Raw genomic sequence first — 9224 nt, forward strand, 5'->3', positions numbered from 1 at the left:
GTAATATGAGCCAGTGAGGAATGAGTTTGGTGACCTGAGGAGAAACTCTCACTGATCTGCTGGAATTTGTGCAATTTGTTAAATGTCAGATTGAGCTCTTCTGGTTAATTAGGAGATGAGCGGTTGTGATAAAAGGCACAGTGTGTATGTGTGTAAGAGTTAAAGACAGAGCGAACCAAATGCTAAATGAAGTCTGCTACGTATATGATTTGAGTTTTACATTTCGTCACCTTGGAATTATAAGGCTCTATCTGCATTCTGAGCAGTTTCGTGATATTGAGCTTTAAAGTTGTTGCATTCCATATAGTGATATGGGGAACAAGTCTCTTTCATACATCAGTCCCAAAATGTACACAACTTAAAAAAAAAAAAAACTTCACGTAATGTAGGTAAGTTGTTACAGACCAGGGATGTGAATAACTAAATTTGGACAAAAATGGCAGATAGAACCTTATAATTCCAAGGTGAAGATTTCTTGAAAAGCAGAAGTGACCCCACAGACCCGACATTTAACTTTTGGCAGTCTAAATCTTCCCATCCCCAGCGTAATCAGAAAAAAAAACTCATTATATCTCATTATGAAGAAAGCAATGACAAAAATGTTACATTTTGCTTAAAATATCCTGCATTTCACAAAGGTCATATGAAAATGTTTAACTTTTAATGAGTCTTTATTTGATAAAACAGTAGATAAGAATGCAAGGATATTAGGAGGTCTAGAGAATGACACAAATGAGCAGTGTTGGGCAAGTTACTTCCAAAATGTAATACATTATATATTACTAGTTACTATTACTAGTTGTCTTTTGAAAGTAATTGGTTACATTACAATATTACTGTTTCTGAATTGTAATGCTTTACACTACTTTTGAGTTACTTTCACCAAAATATCCACAGAAGTATTATAAAATGCCAAAATGTAGTTTATTGCTGCTCATTATACATCCAGTGGAGGGTAATGTGGTAGGTCTATATAGCATACAATTATAAAATCATATTTAGATGCCGGTATGTAGGTCTACATTAATGTTACGTTGTAGTTTAGGTTAAACACACATAAGCACAAACCGCATTATTACATTCATAAATAACACCGGTAAATAAAGCGAAATGTTATAATGTACAAACAATAAACACAATACCTACATTGAACGGTTTCAGAAGAAAACAAGAATGAAAAATATAAGTTGCTAAACAAGCCAAAACAAATTAGGCTAATTCAATAAGAAACTGAAAGCAAACAGCGTTCTCCAGTAGCCTACCTCTCTCATTCAGCATTAATCCAATTAAATGTGTCCATCATAGGTGGAGCGTGTGTAAGGCTGGGGAAGGCTATAAGCCCTGGCCATGGGGACTTGGGGCAAAAATGGCACTAAATTGGACAAAAATGCCCCTGTACAAACAATTAAATATATTACGTCTGTTGCTAACTAAGTGAAAATGAATAGACAGTGTCGATTGTGGCATTAAATTAAGATCTGATCATATTGCACCGTATTTCATTTGAGGCGTTTTTAAAGTGTTGCACATTTTAACCATTCACACACAATTCTGTTGCGCTTAGCAATGCAATGGCCAATCAGAGGCGTTCAGATGAGTCATCGTTGAAAAACTCATCAGTTTTGTTGAGTGCGTGCGCGTTCTCTGACTGAACTCCGGACTCTTGCGAATTCTCTCATCATAAACAACAAAGCGCAGATGTACGTACAATGTAAGTAAGAGATTAATTTCACAGTGTATACAGCTTCAGTGTTTAACGGGGTTTTTTTTTTGAGAGTGCTAAAACTCGGGATAGAGCAAAGTTAGTGATAATGTCACTTTCTATAGCCTATATACTTTATTTGCTGTTTGAACAGCCGTGGAAAGGAAATGTTATAATGATCAATTTCTAATGTTTTTATTAAATTGTAATAACGTTAAATACAAATTCAGTCCCATTAAACATGTTTTATTAGCCTACATGGCACCCTGGTTCTTGTCTAAAAAGACGGGTTTATGATGTTTAATACATTTGGCTGCTTTTAGCCATACCCTGGAGTTGGTTCACCCTCCGCCTATGGTGTCCATATTTGCGATGTATTTGAATGCTAAACTATTAGGCTATTTATTATGTAAAACCAGGCTTACTTAACGCACTTAAAAACATCCTCGTCACGAGCAAATGTGTGTTTGGCCCGAGCTCAGGCTGAATGGCACGGATTGTAGGCCTACTACGCAGTACGCACTATTTAAATTAATCAGTGTATCTATATGTTTGGTTGACTGTATTTTATTCTGATAATGAACAGGCTACAACGTTTGCAATGCTGTATGTGTGTCCGTGAGGCGCCGGCGCGATCGAACAGCGGAAACCAACAACAAAAAAATACTCCGTCATTTTTGGTCATACAGATCATTCGAAACTGCAATGTGTTTACTTTATTTCAGTCATCTCGGTTTCCTTTCCGTGGACTTTCGTAGAGCGCCGCGCCACACAAATAGCCTAAGAACCAAACTCAGCAGCATATCTCTCGGTCTTTTCCTTTCGTTTTGTTAATCTGTTAATTAGGCTATTTAAGTCAAATATTTCACATATTCATTCATTTTATATATAGACTATAATTTAATAAAAACAGATTTTGTTATGTTTAGTTAAACTTAATTTTAGTTGCTTGTCTGCGCTCGTCCGCCGCCTTCACAGTGTATTCTCCGACCCCGCAGCTCTCTCCATCCAGTGTTTCCAGGTTTTACTCGTGCTATTTCTCCATGTTGAGAGTTTGGTGTCGCACATATTGCTAAGCATTCTTATCCTTTTCTCCGATGAACTGAAAATAACAGGAGTGTGTCCATCTCACAAATGTAGAATCCGTCTCTGCAGTCATCTCAACCATCTTAATTTCAGCAACAGGAAATAGACGAACCTATTTAACCGCAGAATTTTTTCTTTGGTGCCGTTTTGCGGTGTTGATAAATTCACCACTTAATTTTGTTGTTGTAACTTGCGTTACTGAGATTGTAACGAGTAATAATATTACCCAAATTGTATTAGTAATGAGTTATATTACTGCGTTACAGCAAAAAGTAATATACTACAGTAATATTATTACTTTTGTAATGCGTTACTCCCAACACTGCAAATGAGGCTAAAACCTACATCACAAAAATATTACTGTTCTATATGCTGTAAACTACAACTGACGCTGAAATTTGTAGGTGAAGATGTAATTTTATACACCTCCATTTTAAGTTTACTGGACCTCTTGGAGTTCTAGAATTATGGTAAAAAGACCAGAGGTCATATTAGCAAAATTTCCTTAAAAGTTTGTGGGCAAAATGTTTATTTTCAGTAGTATAGCAATGTATGAAGCACAGCTTTCTGCTGGTCAATGCGGTGAATTTGTGACCAACTAGAATGGTTGCAAAATCTGTGTGGGGAAATACTTTGCCCTCACATGAAATTCCCAATTGCATGGATTCCCACTGAAAAGACTGGATTTTTCCCACACAGATTTACCAAAAAAACCCAGTAAAAGTAGCCAAATCTTAAGTTTCAATCTTTTATGGTTAGAAAGTCACAGAACATTTGAACACCAAATGGAACGGCAATCAAAATGGACCATTTTATCCATCAATGTCAAGCTGCTAAATACAGTGGCCTCAGAAGCTATCTGGACATTTCATTTAAACAACACAAATGGAAGAATGGCACTGAATTTATACATTTGGACATGCATTGAATTTTTGATTTTTTGCGGGTGAAGTCAGTTCTCCTCAAGTTCTATCTGACTTGTAATTCATCACATTAACTATGAACATGTTGCACTACATTTTGTCAAGCAGTAAAGAGTTGCAAAACTCTCAAAAAAAATGTATGTTGCAGAATCTAACAAAATAGCACTTTGCTATCCATCTTTAAAATAAACAATGAAACTGTAGCTTAATTGTCCAAATACTTTTTGGGGCTACTTTATAATCAATAAACATATTTATTCTGATACAGCTGGGTGATACCATATTTAAAGACGAGTGAAGAACACTACAAAAAACATAATTAAAATCCTCAAAATGGCTAGAGACCAAAGAAGGCGCTTGCTCAAATAAAGAACAATCAATCTGGATTAATGATATACTATGATTAACAATGCAACCATAGCAGAAGAGAGCACACAAGAAGAAAGATGACCATTTGATAGGGCTGTGTGATATTGAAGAAAAATGCGATATGCGATACCTTGTTAAAAAATGCGATATTCGGTACGCGATACGATATTGCTTAAAGTGTGTAAAATCTATTTAAATTATATTTTAAAAAATGTAAAATGAAAACTATATAACCAATTTGTTTCACATTCTTTCTTGGAAAAGAAAGAATCACTACAACTTCTGAAAGTGACCAGCAGTGTTTTAGCATTACTTAAAAAGTAATGTCACAAATTACAAAATGTATTTTAACATCAATGTGAACATACAAACAAAAAAATTAATGACACTAATTTCATATCATTGTAACTTTGCTTTCCACACACTTTAAGTACTTTTGAGACGGGTACTATTGACATAATTCTGTGTGCATGTGTCTGTTCAAACATAAGGAGGAGATGCGAAAGACGAATCAGCTCGGTCTGAAACACGTCTCTCTGTGTGCGCATGCTTTGCACGTCTGCAGCAGAACTGAAGAGACGCTGCGCGAGATGCGGCTTGTTCGCTCGCTTCAGGTGCGAGTCAGACAGCAAGACGAGATGGCAAAGAGTTGTTTTCTGCAACTTATTGCACTTAATAACTCTTTTTAACGTCAAGCAATTCTCTGCTATATGTGTCGAACTAAAACTTTGACCTTTTGCAACGTTTTGATTTAAGTAGCCTATTATTAAAATGATAATGATACCGCACGCCGTTGCGATATGCATATTGCGATATTTACATTTGCGATATTTCGATATATCGTGTAGCCCTACCATTTGAGGAATAAAAGATAGATCAGTGGGAATGAAAGGCAGTGATTCGCAGTGACCCCTGATGCCGCCTGTATTGTGGATCTCAGCAATGCCTTTTGAACATATTATCTCATCCCAAGTTCAGCTGGAGAAACCAAACTTTGATTTCAGCACAACCTGCAAAGAGCCATTTGATGTCTTCCCATTCTTGCTCTGTAAGCCTGGCTGCGCTTTAGGTACACAGGCACACAGTCACGTAGACCCTGACGATGGACTGAGGGATGGAGAAGCAGGAGGAGGGATGATAAATAAAAAAGAAGGGTGACCGCAGTGGATGGACTAAACACAAACACACACACACACACACACACACACACACACACACACACACACAGAGACTCGGGATGTTTGCCTCAGGCAAACACATGCCCCCCAATCCAGATTCTCATAATGCATCATTTGCCCAGAATGGCCTTAGGAAACATCAGCACTGCCATTAAAACCACAGGCATTGCCACTCAAGGTGTGTCAAATGTGTGCTATACAAATGCTAACAAGCATCTACTTGCATACATACAGTTCATACATACATATATAAAAAAATAAAAATAAAAAAATAAAAACAAATAAAAATTATTACAATCCATCCAGAATATACTACTACTACTACTACTAATATATATATATATATATATATATATATGAAGAGTTTGGTTCCAAAACGCTATAAATCCATTTTGATTAATTTGAGTAAAAATGTGTTTTCTTTACCAAGAAAGTGGCAAGAGGAAAACCACTATTTTCTGTTTCCAACTTTCACATAGCATCTTTAGGTTATAATAACATTAAAAATTCAAATCAAGATTTTGATTTTCAAAGATTTCTTATAAAATTGTGTAATTTTTTCCCCAAAATGCAATAAATCCATGACACGTTTTTTTTTCTTTCCAAAATGCAATAAATCCATTGAATCAATATTAAAGTAATTTTTCATATTGAAACTGTCGAAAATACACAACATAGTAAGTTGATCCACATATGACAGCCTCTGAACTTGGTCAATACTAATCTTATATGCAGGCACTGGACTAAAAATGCATTCAATCAGTCATCGCTCCAAAAAGAATTCAACTGGTCATCTTGTTAATGCTATAAATTAATTACAACAATAAAAGAAAATTTCATCATGAACATACATGAACATCAATATCACATTAAACCACAGAAATTCCAAAATGACATTTCCCTTACATTCAACTTCCAAAAGTGCATTCATCTTTGCCATGTTACATTCATTTAGTTGACTAGTGCTATGCGCTGTAATAACAAAAACATTAATGGCATAAATAAAAACACTTATACTGACAAGCTACGCAATATCGCGTTCATAATCGAATGCAACTCGTCTGCGATTATGAACGCGATATAGCAATGATCTACAGCTCTGTGTATTAAATGCCGCTCCATCTGAAAGCACGTGATGGAGATTTACTATTAATCACAGAACCGGCTATACTGACGAGATGCGCATGACAATCACATGCAATTTATCGTGCAGCCCTAAGTTTGTTTGTTGATCACAAAGTACAAAATAGATGAGGAAAACTAGGAAGCCTGGTATATTCAAAGCGCCGCCATTACTGTCTAGAGTGCGTGGAATGGTGAGCTGTGATTGGTTGTTACCGTTTACAGTGCATGGAATGGTGCGCTGTGATTGGTTGAGCAGATATATCGCATTCAGCAGAGAAGGGAGACTGGCGTTTGTCGCGGTTTGGAAAGAAAGGGAGAAAACATGACAGAATAACTCGGCGGATATCGCATTTAGCTTAAAATTAAAAATTGACTTTTCAATACCGACCAGATACAATACTGATTTTGGCAGAAAAAAAAAGGCATTTATCGTGTTTTGGAACCAAACTCTTCATATATATATATATCAATTACTATATTATTATATCAGCTATTGGCCATCCTGTTTTCCAGATATAATTCAGTCAATCAGTCAATCAATCAATTCTCCAAACTGTTTGTTCTATGTATGGGCTGCTATGGCCTATAATAATAATAATACTGTGTACAAAATGTACTAAAAAAAAAGAAGTAGAGTAAATATCATTTATATCAGTTATATTGATACCAACTATGGCCAACTGCCATCCTGCTCTCTAGATCAGTATCAGTCATTAAAAAAAACCCTATCGTTCAACCATTTTTAGTCTGCACAATACGTCCCTTTCTCATGGACATCCACTGCATCATTCAGCCGAGCAGAAACCACATGTTTAAGGAATAAAGATGCCTTCTTATAAATGTAACTGCATATTATATCTTTAAGTATTCAAGTGAATAAAAAGTACAACATCTGGATGAAAAAACAAAGCTTATCAAGTATTAACCATTCGCATCCACCATCTGCATGTCTCTAATATTTTTTCATGAGTAAGAAAGTCCATCTCCATATCAAAAAAGGCGTTTGATGTTGTTTGATGAATGGAACTAGCATAGCAGACTACAATATGCTGCTTACATTGTAAATTCTCTGCTGTTGCTTGACATTCAGAGGGAGAGAGACTTCAAAGAGGGCCAGATGAAGGTATGTGAAGGCTAAAAAGAAGGCAGGGTGAATAGGGATCCTAGGCTGTGCATAAGTGAGTGTGTGTGTTGGCAGATGAAAGGGAGCTAAAACACAAAACTGGAACAGGGCTGCTCCCAATACTGTCTGCACATCCAAACTAGCCTTTGATGCTTCTATTGTGTGTGTGTGTGTGTGTGTGTTTCGATGACTGTGCATGTGTTTAGATGTCATCAATGCCAATGGGATACATAGTAAGAAGAATTAATCCTGATATGTTAAGAGTATGGACAGTATGTGCATGTGTTATGATTCCACATGAATGCATTTTACTACAGCCGCAAAAACATACGGTTATATTCACTGAAATAATGTCTCACTTCTGATCGGTGGCCAGTGTGGACTGTGTCTTCATTTCACATTCACATTCTTGGGCAGCTCTCCAAAGCCCAGCTTATGAATATCTTAAGATACGAAGACCTTGGCTTTGGCAGTAACCACTAAAAAGCAACAGAAACCCTGCATCACGATCCACCTTCTTACGATGGCCATCGCCATCATGCAAAAATAATATGACACTTAATCAATGCCTAGCTGACCTGTCCTGTGATTACCTGCTCAATGATGGTGCTTTGAAATTCACTTCAGATACAGGATGAGAAATATCCACTATCAAGGCTGAGGATAAATCATGGAAGCAGGACAGGAATATTGACCTAGTAAGCATGTCGCAGATGTCTGTGAGAAAGTGCATCAACCAGAAAGCTGCTTTCAACATAAAGCATGATATTTAAGCAATGTGGGACGAGAGGTTGTGCAATATTGTAAATACACTATTGCTCAAAAGTGCAATTGGGGGCATTTATTTGATAAAAAAAACAAACAAACAAAAAAAACAGCAAAAACAATAGGGCTAGGTATCGAGTTTGATACTTTTTAGGCACTGACCAATTGCCTCGATACCATTGAGTATGGAAAAATGTCTTGTCATTCGGTATCAAATTTCAGTATCTAAGGGGTTAATTTCGTCAACGTCAGCGAGCCAATAAGCATGCAGCACCTGAGAAGGGAAGGAAACGTTGAGGACAGTGTAACTTGATGCATTGGGGGAACACCTCAAATACTGAAGCCTTAAGCCGCGGTCACACTAGACGTTTTGTTCCATTGACTTCCATTCATACGCATTTGAATGAATCAGACCGGAAACGCAAGCCCGTGTGAAGATATTTCGCATTCCACACTGTAGCAAAGTTCAAGTTTGGTGAACTCTGACCTGCAAATTCGCGTCACGTGAATGCGTGAGACCAATAGAAGATCAAAACGTCACAAAGTGACCTCTCGGTACAGAAATTTAAAACATGGAAGAATCGCTAATTCTAGCAGTGTTGCATCATCCTGTTTATACAACACAATTTTAAAAGATTACAAAAATCACAATAAAAGAGAAGCGGCTTGGTTTGCAGTGGCAAGGAAAACAGGAGCGCATGGTACATTTGAACAGAGAAACGTGTAATTTTATGTGATTATTTTCTTTGTCGTCGCAACAGACACAGGGCAAGCACAGCGGAATCCATGTTGTGTGTACTGTGAAAACCTTGGCGTGTGATGTCATATCCTGCTCCCGCCCCTTTTCGCAGCACCGTCCACACAAATGTCTCATGCTTAAAGTCTACTGTGACCGACAGGGGAAATGCTCCGAGCACCAGGCAGATCCAGGCAGGTCATCAGGTACCTTTTCA

Source organism: Sinocyclocheilus grahami, unplaced genomic scaffold, assembly GCF_001515645.1.
Source record: "Sinocyclocheilus grahami isolate Dianchi unplaced genomic scaffold, SAMN03320097.WGS_v1.1 scaffold764.1, whole genome shotgun sequence".
NCBI classification, from domain to species: domain Eukaryota; kingdom Metazoa; phylum Chordata; class Actinopteri; order Cypriniformes; family Cyprinidae; genus Sinocyclocheilus; species Sinocyclocheilus grahami.